Source organism: Heterocephalus glaber, unplaced genomic scaffold (genome assembly GCF_053883595.1).
Source record: "Heterocephalus glaber isolate CG9 unplaced genomic scaffold, H.glaber_assembly_v1.0 deba00001662, whole genome shotgun sequence".
In the NCBI taxonomy this organism is placed as follows: Eukaryota; Metazoa; Chordata; class Mammalia; order Rodentia; family Bathyergidae; genus Heterocephalus; species Heterocephalus glaber.
Window position 1 is genome coordinate 13,841,633 of NW_028258403.1, and position 17,591 is coordinate 13,859,223.

Below are 17,591 nucleotides of genomic sequence, written 5' to 3' on the forward strand. Positions count from 1 at the left end.
GGTGGTGAGAGAAAATGAAGTAATTGCTTCCTGTATTGCCTAAACCTAGAATTCCCTCACATTTAACCAGTTGCTTTTAGCTATTTAGAAATAGGCAGAACAGATTGTGTTTGAAATAAATTTGTACCAGCCATCAGATGTACTAAAATAATTGAATCAGTTTCCTTTCCACAATGCTGTGTGTACTTTAAATGAAATGGATTAGTATTTGAGCCAGAAGTCTTAATTATACCTTTTTTAGGCAAGGGGCTGAAACATTTAGGATTATCACATTATGATATTCATAATGTGATATTATGAATATTTCATCACTGCTTAATAGTGGAATTGTTCAAGATCACACATAAAGACACTGAAAGAAGGGTAAAATTTGAGAGCCCAGGTTCTCAGTCTTGAATCACTTTCCCACATCAATTGGCATTGGGTGCGTCACATTTTCACATAGATTTGAAGCCATTTTGAGTATTTAAAACTTAGTCACCCACCAAAGAGGTGACCCAGAGAAAAGTTCAAACCTGGTTTTTCTTGTTTTCTTTGCTACTGTCTTTTGTAAAAGGAAACAATATATTTGTCAAGATGTGATGAAATATTTTTTGTAAGTAATGGGAACCTTGGTCTATTGAAATAATTATTTATATTTTGTGTATCCTTTTATTTCAGAACATCAGTAGGTAGTCCCAAAATGGCAGACTTCAGAGGTTCCTCAGAGGGCTTGGTTTTACAAATGAAAAAGACATTTCTGAAACTTTTTTTGGTCATATTTTTGTTTTTTATAGATAGTCTGACTTCAACTCAAGGTTGGCTTGTCCTCCTGCCCTGGGCTGGTCTCCGGTTTCATCACATCCTCACTGCCGTTTGTCACATTGACTTTCCCAAGATGAATCTTCCTTCCGAATGCAGTTTGTCCACAGGAGCCTTGTGATCTGGATGTGTGCACTGGTTCTTTTTAGGTGATCGTCTTTGAAGTTCAGCAAAGCTGCTTGTTCTCCCATGGATTCCTGTCCCAAGCTACCTCTACCAACCCTCTCCAGCAAGACTTTTCTGTTTGGCTTCTTCCCTCCCCATCTGCTTTTTAAAGTTCTGTTCACCAAGTTGATGGTCCATTAAACATACCTGTCTGGAATGACACCCTGACCAGTATTTGACCAATTTCATGTTTCAATCTGGATTTTTTATGGTATGATACCTGTGTTTATTGAAAGAGGTTTACCTGAAAAGCCAACATTTGATTTGATTGCAGCATAGAGAAGAAACACTGGTCCTTCTTTCAAAATTAAGTAACTCTCAAAAGCACCATTGTGTTTAATTTTAATAATAATCCATGCAGCACTTTAAGAAACAACTATAATAGTGTTGTATATTATAAACTGGTGACATTCTACTATTAAATTATGTATAACAGTTTTGGTTTTTATGCTTCTTGAGGTGGTAATGAGAAAAAAATTTTTTAAAGTGTGCCTTGCTGTATTTCTTATACCATTTATTAAAAAGCTGCTTTCATAAAATTATGTTGGTTTGAAAGGAGGAAATAGCAAGGTGGATGTGTTAATAATTTCTGTATATATGTATAACCAAGTACAAACATTGATGTATAATGACGGTATAAAATGCTTTCATGTTTGTGATGTCGAGTGATGTGGAAAAAATATAAGCCTTAAATCCATTAGATTGCATGATAATTAAAATTGGCATAATAAAAAGTCAATTGGGGGAAAAGGAAAATTAGTGATCTCTTCTACCTGTGTCTTTACCAAATTGTCACATCAGGTTCTAAGAAAATATAACATGTAGCCCCTTCCAAAATATCCATTTTGTATAAGAAGCTTAAACTGCAGACTAGACAAGAAACCTTTACAGTTTTCAAAATCTTTCTGGCCTCTAGAGAGATCTTGAAATAAACAGCAAATGATGAAAAGCCAGTTCTCCTAAACCAATTCAAAGTTATACCAGATTTTTTATTTCCACTTATTAATAGTTTAATGTTAGATTTCAGGATTCTTGTATATCTTAATTTATTTTAAATAATTATTTTAAACAGTTTTGATAAAAAGATGGTATGAAAGTACAGAAATTTTACTATTATTTTTATTTAGACCGTAGATTTCAGGTATATTTATTTTGTGTAAAAGAAATCAGCAGAGAAATATTCCATTTGGTCTTCACTGACTCTCGTTAAATACAGTTTTTAACTTATAACTCCTACTAAAGTGCCTGACCAACAGTAGATTTTCAATAAAAATTTGTTGAAAGGTATTGAATTAAATAACACGGATGACAAAAATCTCATCTTGAGAAACCTACGCTAAAGCGTGAACATGACTAGAAAAAGATATAATGCAATATAAAATCACACACAATATATAATCAATTTATATCCAATTTCAAAAAGGGAAAGAAGGTTAGGGATTTGTGTAGTCACAGAAATGACAATCATTCATTCAACAGATAGTTCATTAACATCTTTTACTTGCAAAGCACTATTTTAGATTCAGGGAGTGGAATGAAGAACAAAGACCCTACCCTCAGGAGGTGGACCTACATTAGGGACAAAGTGAACACACAGATGGCATGCAGTTGTTCTTAGGGATGAAGAGAGCAAATAGCGTAGAAAGAAGAATCCAGAGAGAAGGACAAGGAAGAAGAATGAGAGTTAGGGGAGAGCGGAAAGTTTGACAATGAAATATTAGCAGACCTTTATTGCAAAGGTAGTAAGAAAAAAGGTCAATTGGGAGGACTTAATGAAGGTTCTTTTCAAAAGTTAAATTGGAACTTTTGTGTGTGGTATGTTAGGTAGTAAGGGATCCTTGTAGAGTCTTTGTTTTGCACCTGATTTTATTTATAATTCGAACTTTATTCATACTCCACCAAGAACATTTAAACACTGCTTACCTAAACTTTAATAACTATTTGTATTTTTATGCCCATTCTGATCTTTTCCATACATATTTCTAAATGGGTGACTCATTCTAGACTTTTGAATAGTTAGTTATTTGTTCCAAAGGGGTTGTAGCAGACATCTAGTTGGAGTGTTCCAGAGGATTACAGGGGAAAGAGATTAGAAATAATTGTCTAGTTAGGAGGCAGCCATAGAAAATAAGCTAGGTTTGAGACAATAATAGTGTACACAGGAAAAGTGACCTGGCATGTAGAGAAAGAATAAATCCTACAGTCTTTGAAATACCTAAGAGTATTTTGGACTGCTGTTGAGATACGGTATTATTTTATATACTAAGATAACCTAAATTTTTCTTGGATAGTAACTAATGTCAACCCTGTATCTATTTCTAAAACATTCAAAGAATTAATTGACCACGATGTTCTATTTATCTGTTGTATGCTTATAGAAGACCTTGATGTGTTGAAAGTATTTATTAATTATCTGCTTAGTATTAACACCAGACTTTTAGACTGACTTTTTGGCTTAGTGAACAATGCCTTTTCGGGTTGGAAAAGATGGAATAGCTTCAATCTCACTTGTCATGTAGACGCTTCTGCCCCAATTACCCTTAAAAACAGTCACAACTCTGCCTGTGACACTGCTTTGTTATCTGTTGTATCAGGCAAACTATTCCAATGTTGGGAGTGTCTCTGTTAAAATGTTCTTTCTTTGGCTACTAAAGGCTGCAGAGTGCCCTCAACCCCACCTTTACTGATCCTTATTCTGTCTTACAGAGGAGCTCAGAGTATTCTTTCTTCCCATTTTTCATGGCAGTCCTGAAGATAACTGAGACCGGTTACTCATTCTCTCCCAACCACTGTTCCTCCAGCCGCCTTTCATGTGTCATGATTTTCAGATCCATTTCAACTTGACTGAATGTTAACAGACAGAATCCTACAAACCAAGGAACTGTCTTCATCATAATACGTGTAGAAAAGTGGACATTTAAGCACTGTTTTCTCTAAAAATATATTCAAGATATATGTTTATTCTATTATTGTAAATTTCAATAAATAAACAAATAAATAAGTAAATAAGAATTCATGACTTCTTTCAGTGGCCCAGTCCAGTGCTAGAGTGATCTTGAATCTTTTCCTTACATTGAATCCAAACCTAGCCTGTATCCATAGAAAACAGAGTCCATCTTCATTTATTCATATATTCATCTACATGTATTCACTCTGTCATTCAGCATTCATTCAATGGTTACTTATATGAGGACCTGTGTTTGGCATCAGATATACAAAGGCAACTAAAACATGGTTTCTATCTCCAAAGGGTTTACTATTTTTCTCTTGAAAGTGCCTTTCATGTCCTTGAATAGTGTGATTATGACTCTTATGACCATATTTACTTTGTTTCTAATCTAGTTTTCAAAAATCTGGTGAGCAAAATAGTATGCAAAATAATGTGGATCTGACTAGTAGAAGTGGTGAAGGGGTTTTAATTACAGAAAAAATATTTTTCAGATTTTTGGTTACTGAATAAATATGCATATTAGGCAACAAGAGAACAATCTAAATTTAAGACTTTTAATAACCCGAGTTTGATGATTTTGTTGTTTCATCCAGCTTAACTTTTACCCATTCTATAATTCATGGGTACAAACTAGATGAAAATACCAAAACAGAGTGAAATGACCTACTATTTCTTGTCCAACATGCAGACCACAGGGTGGTCACGCCTGTGTAGTGTGTAACACTTCACTTGTAAGAATTCAGCATATATCACCTAAGAACAAAGGCATTTTTCTACGAGTCTTCAATACCATCTTTACACTAAAGAAATGTAACATTGGTACAGTGCTATCATCTGGTAATCCACATTAAAATTTCTCTAAATGTCCAAACGTACTTTTTTATTTATTTTTCTTTTAATACAGGAACTTAAAAAAAAAAGATACAATTGCTTAAAGTTTTCGTGTTGTCTTAATCCTGAACAATTTTCTGTGATTTCATTCTTCCTTTCTGTAGTCTTTCAAAGCAATGAAATTTCTGGAGAGCCCAAACCAGTTTTGCAGAATGATCCATAATATTGGTAGGTTAAGTTGTTTTCTCATTAAACTCGGGATAAACTGTTTTTGTAAAGTGTAGCACATGAGTGACATTTTGTTCAACACTTTAATGAAGAGGGACTGAGTCACTGACATTCTTGATATGTCTTGAAAGTCACAACTTACTGCTGCAGCTCATTAGCAAGGGTGAGCAAACCTTGGCCCGTTGACCAAATCTAGGCATGTTTTTGGTTGACCTGTGAGCCAAGAATGATTTCTAACTGAAAAAAAGTCAAAAGAATATTCATGCCATGTAAAAATTGTATGAAATTCAATTTTGGTGTCCATAAATAAAGTTTTATTGGAATAGAGCCACATGCATTTGCTTACACGTGGCTGCTCTACACTGTAACCACAGTTATATAGTTGAAACAATAACTACTATATATGGCTTCCAAAGCCTACAATATTTACTGTCTCACCCATTACAGAAAGTTTTCTGATTCCTTGTCTGTGGTATTCTCAATTCCAACACAATTTTCTCAGCGGTACATAGATTTAAATTTGCAGACTCAATGTAACAGAGAAATTTTCAATATTTTTCTTTCTAGATTTGATTGCATTCTCAGTTTGTTTCACATTATATTAGAAAGTTGAATTGTATTTTGTTTCATAAACTAAAAGATTATTCCACATTCATAGTTTAAGGACTTTAATTCACTACTTTCACTGATTGATTTAGTGGGTTAGTCAATTATAGACTAATTCAGTCAAAATCATCAGAAAAATTGACTCAAACTAAACTAACCTCAATGCACCAATAAATTGGAATACTTTCATTAAATATTTTCTAAAGCAACCCAAGGAATTAAACCAGGCCATTTCACAGTTGTTTTGTTTTTTTAAAATTTATTTTTCACCCCTAACAAAGGTAAAACCAAGTTGAGAAGATTATATATGGTACATCTTCATCTTCTGACTGCTGATATTAAGTAAAAATGAATGTACCAAGGAAATAAGTATTCACCATAGTCCCTGCTATGTCCATATGTGGATATTTTTTATTAAATTAAAGGCTTTCAATAGAAGCAATCTTTGTTCATTTTTTCCGTGAATTCACCTGTGACAGTACCGCCCCCTCCCACTGCCATGTGCCTGATAAGGGGACACTTAAGGGAGCCTTTTAGCCACTTCTTTAAAACAATCTCATATCTTCCATGTAGCAATGGCCTTTTAATTCAAGACTTGCCACATATTTGCATTTTCAGAATAAAACAATAAAATGAAATGTGCAGATTAGACCCACAATAGTAAGGTTTCTTTGACAAAAGCACTTTGCTCGGTGCTTTGAGACCATTCTGACCCTAGATTAATGACACTCATTAAAGCAAAAATCATACAGAGCTTATTTGCCCTCATATTTTGAAGTAAATCAGGGCCTGCCTAATGGAACCTTGTTCTTTTTCATTGTAGCACGTAAAACATGGAAAGTGTTCACATGTATGATACTGTCTTAGTCCATTAGAGATGTTATGACAAAATACTTTAGACTGAGAAATTTCTAAACAAAAGAAATTTATTGCCTAAAGTTGTGGAAGCTGAGAAGAACAAGATCAAGGCAACAGAAGACTCAGTGTCTGCTGAGGGCCTGTTTTCTGCTTCATGGATGCTGGCTTCTTCTTGCATTTTCTAATGCTTGAAAGGTTAGTGAAAAAGCTCCTTTGGACTTCTTTTATGTAAGCACTAATCTCGTTCATGAGAGCTTCAGCCTGACAATCACCCCGAAAGAACCCCGCTCTTAATATTACTACATTGGGGATTAATTACATTTCAACATGAATTGTGGGGTATACACAGGCATTTGGACATGACAAAGACATTCTTGGCCTTTGCCAAAGCATTAATAAAGAATTTCCCATACAGAGAATACTCTGCTCCCTTTCTCTCAAGAAAGGTATCTCAATGCAGCTGACCAGAGTGGCATTGCTTTAAGGGTAACTTTAAAGCCAATCTAATTCATTCTTAAACCAAAAGTTTATTCCTAAGTTTGATACTTTATCATTAGTTACAAAATATGTGATGTCATATTTAAGAGTCACTGAATCTGAGGCCTACAGTCTCTTGTTTAAAATGAGGTGCCCCAAAACCTGGGAAAGGGGTCCCAAAGAACAAGAGCATCAGCCCTGTGCATCCCTTGGTTGAAAAGCCCCAGATAATCCACAAAGAGCTTCAGATTTCTGGGGAATATGTTTTTCAAAAACAAAGGAATTCAAAAAGCAAATGTAAAATGCAATAGAACTTAACCTCATTACATTGGAAAAATGTCCAGTCCTAATGATTTATCCCAAGTAGCTTTAAAAAATCAGAGTCAAAAGATATGGACCATCAAGATTTTCCAGGTGTACACAAAGCCTTTTGTGTCCCTACCATGTAAGCTGCCATACTCATTAACTTTATTGACTGTATTATTGTTCTCTCTCCCTTCTTCATTCATTTCATGTGGGAAAATTTGACAAGGATCTCCAGATGTAAATTTGGAATTTTTCCCAAACCATGAAGTCATATAACAACGGATTTTATTAATGTGATACAATGAATATATTATTTAACAAAAAGTAGTGCTAAAAATATTTAAAAATTTCTTTTACTTTGCTTAAAATTAATCTTCTATTTAAAAAATCCTCTTTAAACAAATGATACATTACATACAGAAAATATTATTCAGTAAAATTTATTCAAAGACTTAAAATGATTGAAAGCATTAGGAACATAAAAATGCTTAAAATCCTCTTTAAATCCCAATATTCCCTAACCACTAGTTTATAAAAAGTACTCTGAAGTTTATAGAATTTATCTGGTTCTATTAGTTGATCAAGTTACTTACGCTAAGTAAGCAATTCAAAACTAAAAATTTCTCCTGTGTGTTTGCTTACTTGCTAATATGTTTGTTTGTTTTAAGGTATCCTTTTATATGGAAAACCAAGTTGCTGAAATTTATCCTATCATTAAAATGATGTGAAAATCAAATTAGCTTCATATTTGTGTTCTCATACCTGCCAGTCTCAAATGACTAATGATGTTCATGGCAAGGTTTATAAAGTGAAAATTCCTTAACTACTCAGGAAACAATTCTATAATTTACATGTTCAGTATGTAAGATTTACCATGTATGGAGGGAAGTCAGCTATTTTAAAAGCTCATTTGCTATCTAGATAAATAAGGATTTATGTTCAGTGTTCACTTAACATCCATATATACATTGATAAATTTCCTCACTGTATTAAATTATTGAATATATAACTCAAGACAAAATTGAAGAAAGGATTTTCATTTTTAAAAATGTCTTATAAAAATTCTATAGGAAGAATGATAGCTAAATTAGCACTTCAAAAAGGCCAAAGAAAATTATATACTGTATATAATTATGCCTCATTATGACCTCTGCACATTTTACAGAAAAGTTAGGCATTAAAAACACACACACAACAGGAACACCTTAAAGGTCAGAGCCTGATGAAAGAAAAGCGCAATAGTTAATTATGAAGGATGAGATTAATCTTCTAGTGGGAACGTACATTTTTATCATTATATTTTGCTTGAGAAATACCTTAAAATATGTAATTTCTCATACACTTAATTTTGTTTCATATCTGAAAAGGCAGTGGAGAGAATTCTATAAAGTAAAAGTATAAATTAAATTTCTATTTAATGAAATAAAAATATGGGTTTTGCTATGATTTCTAGCAAGCATGGGCCCTTTTCCCCCCAAAAGGTATACTAGCTTTATGAATAAATACCTAGGTCTCGGTTTTTAAAAGCTTTACCCCCAAATTTCTCATTATCTTCTAGAGATATTTCCTAAAATAGCAAAAAGTCTTTGGATTATATTTGTTGGATTTCATCAGTGGCAACACAGCAACTATAAACAGTCAAAATCGCAATAGACAACTGTTTTAAAACTTTTTATTTGAAAATAATTTCAGATTTATAGAATACTATAAAAATAAAAATAGGACACTTTGCAATTCATATTAAGATTTTCTCATTGTTAATAGTTCATCCTATATGATTTACCATTTTCCCTCTCTCTGTTTGGTTTTTTTTAATGTATCTGAGCCATTTGACGGTAAGTTACAAAGAGGGCCTTTATCCCTATTTCATTGTGAATTTCCTATAGAGTAAATATTTATATTCTCTTACATAACCAAAGTATAGTTGTCAACTTCATAAATATCTACAGATACAATGTTTTCATCTAATCTATCTTTCCAGTTTTGTCAGCTTTATTAATAATACCTTTCATAGCATTTTTCCTTCAGTACATGGTTTAGGTATTGAATTTAGGTGTCATATCTCTTTAGCTTCCTTTAATTTGCTTTTATTTATCTTTTTATGACAATTTTAAACAATAGGCCCCCTTTTGAAAAATAGATTACTGGCTGGGGATTTAGTTCAGTGGTTCCGGCGCCTGCCTCGCAAGCACAAGGTCCCAAATTCGATCCCCAGTACCAAAAAAAAAAAAATTACTCCTTATTTTTGTTTGATCTCTCTTTATGATTAAATTGAAATTATATGTTCTCTGCAGAAATGTTGCATAGATGTGTTCTGTCTTTCTCAGGGCCTATATCTATAGAAACACGATATCCATATGTCTCCCACTAGATGTTCATTTTGATGATTTTATGGAAAACCACTGTAAAGTCATTCAAATATCCTGCCCCTCTTGAAATTTTTTTCCTATATTTAGCATCTATTGATAATTCTCTAATTCTTACCAAGATGTTTGTAAAATTATTTTTTCTAACTTTAACAGTCTGTCCACATTTACTGGTTGGCCCCTCGTAGTCTCTAGATCTTTCCCTTCACTCCCACTTATTTACCTATTCATCATAGGTATGAACTCATGAATCCCTCTTTCCGTCAATTATTCATGACTCTACTTATATTATTTTGGTTGCTCAACATTGTCCTAGATTTGGCCAATGAGATCCTTTTTAATCTGGCTCTTATATTCCTGACCTCTGTTAAGCAATTTTATGCTTTTTGGTACAATAAAATGTTCCAGTGGTATCTGGTGCCTGTATGTCCCAACTATTAACACCCCCCCCCACCCCGCGGTTCTATGAATCAAACCCAGGCTCTCTCACATGCTAAATAAGTGCTTAGCTGTACTCTCTCCCCCATGTCCCAATGCTTGAAACAGTCATTTCTCTGAGCCTTTGTTCTTCTCAGTGGAGAATGATATTAGGGAAAAGATGTGAGTGCTAGGTCTGCATATTGCCAGTGGGCTATGTTTCCTTTGTTACTCTTCGCCAACAGAGCTAGGAAATGTATCAAAGTATATACACACATGCATATATTACAAAGGCATATTTATACACACATATGAACATGAATACATGTACACACACTTATTTTAGAAGTCAGGAATTCACAGAAGTAATGCAATTTCAATCCGTTCCCAAAGGATTCTTTCTTGACTTGCCCAATTCCATTTTTGTATTTCTGTTCTTTCTCCATGAAAAGCCTGGCTACCAACACACTTACTTATTTGCTGTATAAAATAGAATACATTGAAAATAGTGTCAGGATTGCTTTAGAACAAACAGTTCTACTAAAAAGAGTTCAGGATTCATTTGCAATTTCTCCATAGCCTAGCCTTTGCTTCTCATATACCCCCACCCTGTTCAATACCAAAGGTGTACAGGTAAAGATTGTGTTTCAAAGTTCATAAGGATTGGAGTTTGTTTCTTTTTTCCTTCCTCCCTTCCTTCCCTCTCTCCCTCCCTTTATTCCTTTCTTTGTTTATTTTTTTCTTTTTAATAGTTATTCATTTAAAATAATGAAAACTGTTTATTTCAGTTACTCTCAATTTCAGATATTTTTCTCCCCATTCTTATTGACTTAATTTTATTCTTTGAATATGTACAATAATTACCAAGCCTTCTAAATTGAAACTATACAAAAAAAATTATACTAAAAAATTACTTTTCCCTCCTCATGCCTTTCATGCCATTTCCTTCTACTCCTTGTAAGTACGCAAATCCATAATCTTCTGGCTTATTCTTCCACTTTTCTGTAGTGCTACTAATAATATATACAACATATATTCCCATTTTCCCTTATTCCTCACCCCAAAGGTATCATACTTTATGTATTATTTGCCTTTGATTTTAAAAAAATAATACCCCTAGAAAAACTCCACATTAGTTCACAGAGATCTTTTTTATAACGATATGATACTTTCTGAAATAAATTTTGAGGTCCTTTCAAAAATACAAAGGAGGTTTAAATTACATTTCATTCTTATATTATGCAAAAGAATTAATGACTTGCAAAAAATTTTCAAGTAAGGTGTTGGTATGAATGGTCCTATCTTCTCTGCTCATCATCTAAGAATCTAGCATTTCATGCTTCTCTTTGATTTTCCTTATTCTCTTTTCTCTTAAATACATTCCATGCCACCCTCATCTCTACCAACAACCGACCATTTTTCTAGGACTAGAAATGTGCTTAAAAATCTGCTGTCATCAAAAATTTTCTCTCAGCAGTGTTTTCTCACTGCACAAAAACTCCCAGCTGGAGAAGCCATTCAGGATGAAATCCATGCATTCTTCTGGCCAAGTCACACTAGAATACATGTGGGAATAAGCCTACCCAGAGTAAGGGGTACATTTTCTAACTTTCCAAAGGCACCATGGTGTCTAGTAGCAGTCCTGTTCTCAGTCTTTCTTTAGTCTCATGATCCTGCATTATCAGACTTCTAAGAAGTTTTACACTAGCTGTTTTCCTCCTCCACAGTCTTATCTTGGCCCTCCTCACTCTACTGAAACTGCCAATCCACAATTTCTCAGTAAATTATAATAGTAAATTGTAATAGTAAAGATATAATAGATAATAGATAATACATAAAGATATAATAGTAAATTGTAATAATAAAGAAGCTTCTAGTGCTTAAGACTTTTCTTAAAAGTCATTCTTTTGTTTTCTGAAATCTAAAATTCTCCCTTTTGACTCATACGTCTCTTTCCTCCCTTTTTTACTGTAAATCTTCTTCTAGGTTTCCTTCAAAGCTTTCCTTTCTTTGCAGTCTATCATTGCTATCTGAGTTCTTTTTTTGTTTGTTTGTTTTTGAGTTCTTTCTTTAATCCCATAGTTTCAACTCATTTCTAGTCGTGTAATTCCAATATTTCATCACTAGCTTTGCTTTCTCAGGAATACTAGATACATTTGTCCAAATCTCTTTCCACCTGGTGGCGTTCCTTAAATCTTGATACTCTAAAGTCCAATTTATAATTTTCCATTTTTACACCATTTCCTATCTCAAATAATGGCACTGACATTTTCCCATTTGTTCAAGATTCTCTGTCTCTCACTCTGTCTCTTTCTCTCTCTCTCTCTCTCTGCCCTTCCTCTTTCTCTCCCATCTTCCAAACATGACTAGAAAAATCCTTCAAAATACTCCTCTGAAGCACCTTCTGTTCCCACTTTAATGCCAAGGCTCCCATAATTCATGCATGGTTTGAAGTAAAATTTTCCTGATTTATTATTCATTTTAGGGTCACTGATAGTGCTTACCACTTTTCTTCAAAAACTTTAACCCACCAAGTGCTTTATGAACATCTAAATGAGTGTCCTGCTAGTGCTATAGAAAATTCTGGTGAAACATAAGCTACACCTTCCTCTTAAAGGCAGTTTACCAACTTAGGGAAATACAATTACGCATTTGCATCAACTAGATAATCACCTAGGCCAGTGATTCTCAGACTGTACTTGCAGAAGACTCACCTGAGGAGCTTATGAAAGCAAGGATGCCTAACTTCTACCTTGATTCTGATTCAATAGACCTTGAAGAGAGCCTAGGAGTCTGAACAAATACCCCAGGTTAATCTTCTGGTCATATAACATTGCCCATACTTTCTGACATGTTCTTCAAGGTAGTGCTTTACCTACTACCCCATCTATGTTAAAGAGATAACATTTTTCATATGTATTTATATCCTTTCTATTTCCAAGTGTGATACATAAACTGATGCAACTTACAACAAAGTCACAAGACATATAGACATAGACACATAGGCCAAGAAATAAAAATGGTGAAGACATAATTAAGTAAAAATACTGAAACTAAGCATAGAAATTCACCCTTAGCTCCCCAGAAATCCAGGTAAAGGAAACGTGTTCGATGAGAATAATTTTTGTCTAATAAAAAGGAGTAACTTCCTCTTGCATCTGAATGTTGGGAAAAAAATATTGTATATCCATTTAAGGGCCATTGAATGGCATAATAGGTAGTATAATTTAAGTCTTTAAACAACAACAAAAAGAAATCCACACAGAGATACTTCTTATAACAAGCTTCCAAGAGAACTGAGGGCACAGTATGGTTGTATTTTGGAGAATCTGATGATGAATGATTGGTGGCTCCCTCAGTCTCAGCCAGGCTTTTGACAGGAGATGAATAGTACACAATTCAAAATTGCAATTACTATCCAGTTATACTCACAGATTGCTGATTTGAAAAAGATCTGATGTATAGATGATGAAGACGTTGTTTTCTTGTGAAAATAAAAGGGCTTGTCTGATATATTTATTTTACTGGGGGAACACTTTACCTTCATACAGCAGTGAGTCAAACGAACACTTTGAAATAGATAAAGAACAATTCGCCCTAAACAATTCACAAATTCTTGATGGAAACATCAGACTTCTGTATTACACGGCACAAAAGAGATGGTCTTCTCAAGGATAAGAAGTCTGCTTCGACCACAGGAGACCTTTAACATGACTCTTGTAAAGTGTACAACTTGAAGATCAATTGCATTCCAAGCATTAATGAGGGAAATCCCAAATTATGACCCTTACGAGCTAAATATAGCAATCAGGTGAGCAGATTCATTTGACATTATCCACCTGGACATAAAAGCATACCTGCCAAATCTGGGTTTAGGAGAATTAATATTTCCAGGTCTCTCTGACATAAATTGGCCAGTAGGTTGAACTACTTGTCAAAGACAGTTCTGCAACCGCACCGGAAGGCATGTCATCAACACATGAGAGGTGCATGACTCACTGTGGCTAGGTCATAGAAAGACAACCAATTTGTTCAGTTATAAAATTAAAAGTAGGGCACTTGGGATCCAGCCCTCTTTTATGCCATTTAAAATAGACATTTCATCTGTCAAAAAGAAGGCCTTTCCTATCCATGTTAATTTGTGCCATAAGGCCAGCAGTAATGGTTCTGGAGAATTATAAACCTCAAATCTAAGTTGAGATCATACAGTTAGGCCTTTTTATGTATTCAATGACCAATGATAAGTCAATAAGTTTCATGAAAAGTCTTAAAATGCTCCTCTCTGAGAGACTACATTTTATCTTCAGAAATATATGCTGCATGATGATTTCTTAACTCTCTTCCAATTGTCCAAAATCTATTTTCCTGATCTATCCTCATGCCGCCTCTTATATACTCTCTTGTATTGTAGTGATTTTTGTATGTGTATAATTGCCTGAATTAGCTTTCAGCTTTATGGGCTCCTCTAAAGTTTTAAGCAGTAATTCTAAACATATATGCATTCTCTAAATATTTACTAAATTAAAGAATGAGTGCCTGGTAGATGATTGAATGAATACATTAATATTTCCTCCTCTGGTTATGATCAAATATAAAGTTCCTAACCAAATAATCTGGAGACACAGAAGAAAAAGATGAAAATTTAAAGAACCAGGTGAGTGTGTTCTGTATCCTTTAGTTTGGAATGTTGTTTTGACTTTCTGGTATAGGAAATTTGGAATCACTTCACTTGAGAGTTTCACAGTATAGACTGTTGAAAATGGATGGGCACTATCATCACTTGCTATGGAAATATAGACCTTGTCACATTGGCCAAGTCTCTGTGACATTCTGGTTGGATTTTTCTTTCTTTTTTTTTTTTGTTCGGGAGATCAAATTCGGGACCTTGCGCTTCTGAGGCAGGCAGCAGCACCACTGAGCTAAATCCCTGGCCCTTCATGTATTCTTTTACTGAGGGAAAAACCAAAGAACCCTTCATCAGTCTGAGTAATGAAAGCTGTAAGTTCTTTAATTTACTCATTCTTGTCTAGCTTCCATGTGTGTATCAAGGCTTTGTACTGGGCCACCAAAAGGCTTTCATCAATTGACAACACATTTGTATTTAAGTGAAGTATTTAGATGTGAAGTATTTCAGTATCTGACACAACCAAATCAATGATTCCCTAGATTTTTCACATCAAAACTGACATGAAGTAATGATCTCATTCCTTGAAGTAGTAAATGGAGGAGGCTGCTTATTTTGACCTGCTCTATGTCCCACCATTGCAGACTTTCATGGGGGCTGAGAGGGTCCTAACTCAGCTCTGTACTCTAGTGTTCCATAGAACTAAGTTTGGAAGCTCTGGTCTGTGGTTTACAAAATAGAATCTTGGAGTAGAAAATGGTCACCAAGTTGGTTTTCATGCCCATAAATTGCATTTAATCACTCTAAAAAATATCTAGGAGAGTTGCTTTTATCCTATGTTTAAATATTTCTAGAAAGCCAAGCACGGTGTTGCAAGCCTATAATCTCAGCACTCGGGAGGCTGAGGCAGGAGGATCACTGCGAGTTCAAGGCCAGCCTGAACTACATAGTGAGACCCTGTCTCAAAAAAACAATAAATAGGGCCGGAGGTTTAGCTCAGTGGCGCTGGTGCCTGTGTGGCAAGCACAAGGCCCTGAGTTTGATCCCCAGTTCAGCAAAAAATAAAGAAATAACTATTTCTCGAGATGTCATTGTATGGTGTCATGGAGAGGCTACCCTAAGGTTGGAAACTTGCTCGTGTCGTCTTTACTCTTGCTCCCAATTCTCTTGAATTAGCTCCTTTATCTTTTCATAAACAAAAGTCAATGTTCTTATAAAAATTATCTTTTAAAGCCTTAAGTAAGTCATGTATTTCTTGGTCTCTTTTCATGTAAGTAAGGCAAATACTTTCTGTCCCCTTTCTCAGGGCCAACTTCCTATTCCTTCACTATTTTATTTTTGTTTTGTTTTTAGTTCTCTAAATTCAGTGTGATTTCTCCATGTGTTTTTTTTAATATAGAAATAAAAATTTGACAAATTATGCCCTAAAAATCTGGTATTGCTCTGTATGCACACATGGGCTTCCTCAATGCTCACTATAGTCCACTTTCATTTCTATGCATTTTTCCATTCTAAGTAACATCAACCAAAACTATATATACTTATATTTATATACTATACCAATATTATAAACCAATACTATAAATACTTATATTTATTCTTGACAGATGAGAAAATAAGGTGAACAAGGACTCAAATAAAATTATCCATACTAATATTGATCATAACTATTATCGAGTTAATAGTGCTTACTGAGTGTTATGTCACTTGATTCTCCTAACAACCTAACAGGTAGATATGTTGTTTTCCTGTTTATAGAGGACTCCAGCTCACAGACATTTGCTAACTTGTCCAAGTTCAGTTTATATTAAAGCTATTAACTCTTGCACGATGTACACCATTCTGTACTTATCACAGTAGGTAACTTTTATCTCCAAATTTTATTTTTCCTCAGAAAAATAAGCAAAATTCCTAAAAGAGTCAATGCTTCTAAAAATATGCTTCAATAAATATTTTTATAATACATTATGATCATTTTGCTTGTAGGAAAACCTTTGCAAGAGAAATGGGTACATAGCACTCATTATGTGCTCAAATACTCATCGAGGTGCTTTGTAAATATGAACTTGTATAAGTGAACAAACTAGGCCCTATTTTAAAATGGAGATACCGAAGAACAGAGAAATTAAATAGCTTGCTGAAGGTATAAGAAATAGGACGGAGTTAGCAGTGAGAGCTGAACCTAGGCACCAGAGACTAAGGACATAACCACTATACAATTCTCTATTACATGTTGAGCAATGAAATTATGTATATATATATACTATGTTATATGTATGACTATTTTATATATGACTATATTAATTCCATCAAATTTAAAACCATAAATATGAAGGAAGCTAATACATGCATATAGATTCATGTTCAAAACTTTTTCACTAAAGTGAAAACAAGTCCTCTTATCAAAAGATGGCTTTATTCATTGAAATATAATCCAAAAAACTATAGTCAAACACACATAAACACCACAAGTTTTGAAGTTTCTAGTGTAATAACATAAAATGTCACCAAAACTTTTTCCTTAGTTTAATATACTTGAAGTTACAAGTAGATCCAAAATCTGATGTTTTGACTCTAACTTCAAGCTAGAGAGTTGAGACAGGGCTAAAGTCCTGCAAATTATCTTGACAATATTTCAGCCTTGAGCCTACCTAAGTGTCAAATCTACCTCTGCTTTCATCACTGAAGGGATATTATTCAGCTATGACATACCTGTCATTTTTTAATGGCAACATAAATACCAGTTATTTTATATTCTCAAATATTGCTCACTGTATCTCTCATCAAAAGACTGTTCAATTTAAACAAGGAATTTTATCACATGACACGCACCACTTGGTTAATTTTAATTAATGTAATTTGGGATATATTTGAGAGTTCCTTTACATCTAATTTCCCTGCAAGAGGCCTGGGATATTTTAACCTTTGCTGAAATCAGCACATATTTCAATTTGGGAAAAGG

General features: G+C 34.1%; 1 protein-coding gene across 13 annotated transcripts in view; it reads left to right on the forward strand.

The window, feature by feature from the left end:
- Akap6 (A-kinase anchoring protein 6) overlaps nucleotides 1–2,859 on the forward strand; it is a 642,973-nt gene extending 640,114 nt beyond the window's left edge. For 12 of the 13 annotated variants that reach the window (XM_087197081.1, XM_087197084.1, XM_087197080.1 and 9 more), the window contains one exon: nucleotides 777–2,859. The gene's annotated coding sequence lies outside the window, so the exon portion shown is untranslated. Of the gene's footprint in view, nucleotides 1–660 lie in introns of all 13 variants that reach the window. The other variant, XM_087197086.1, reaches the window with a different exon arrangement.
- The last annotated feature ends 14,732 nt before the right edge of the window (nucleotides 2,860–17,591 follow it).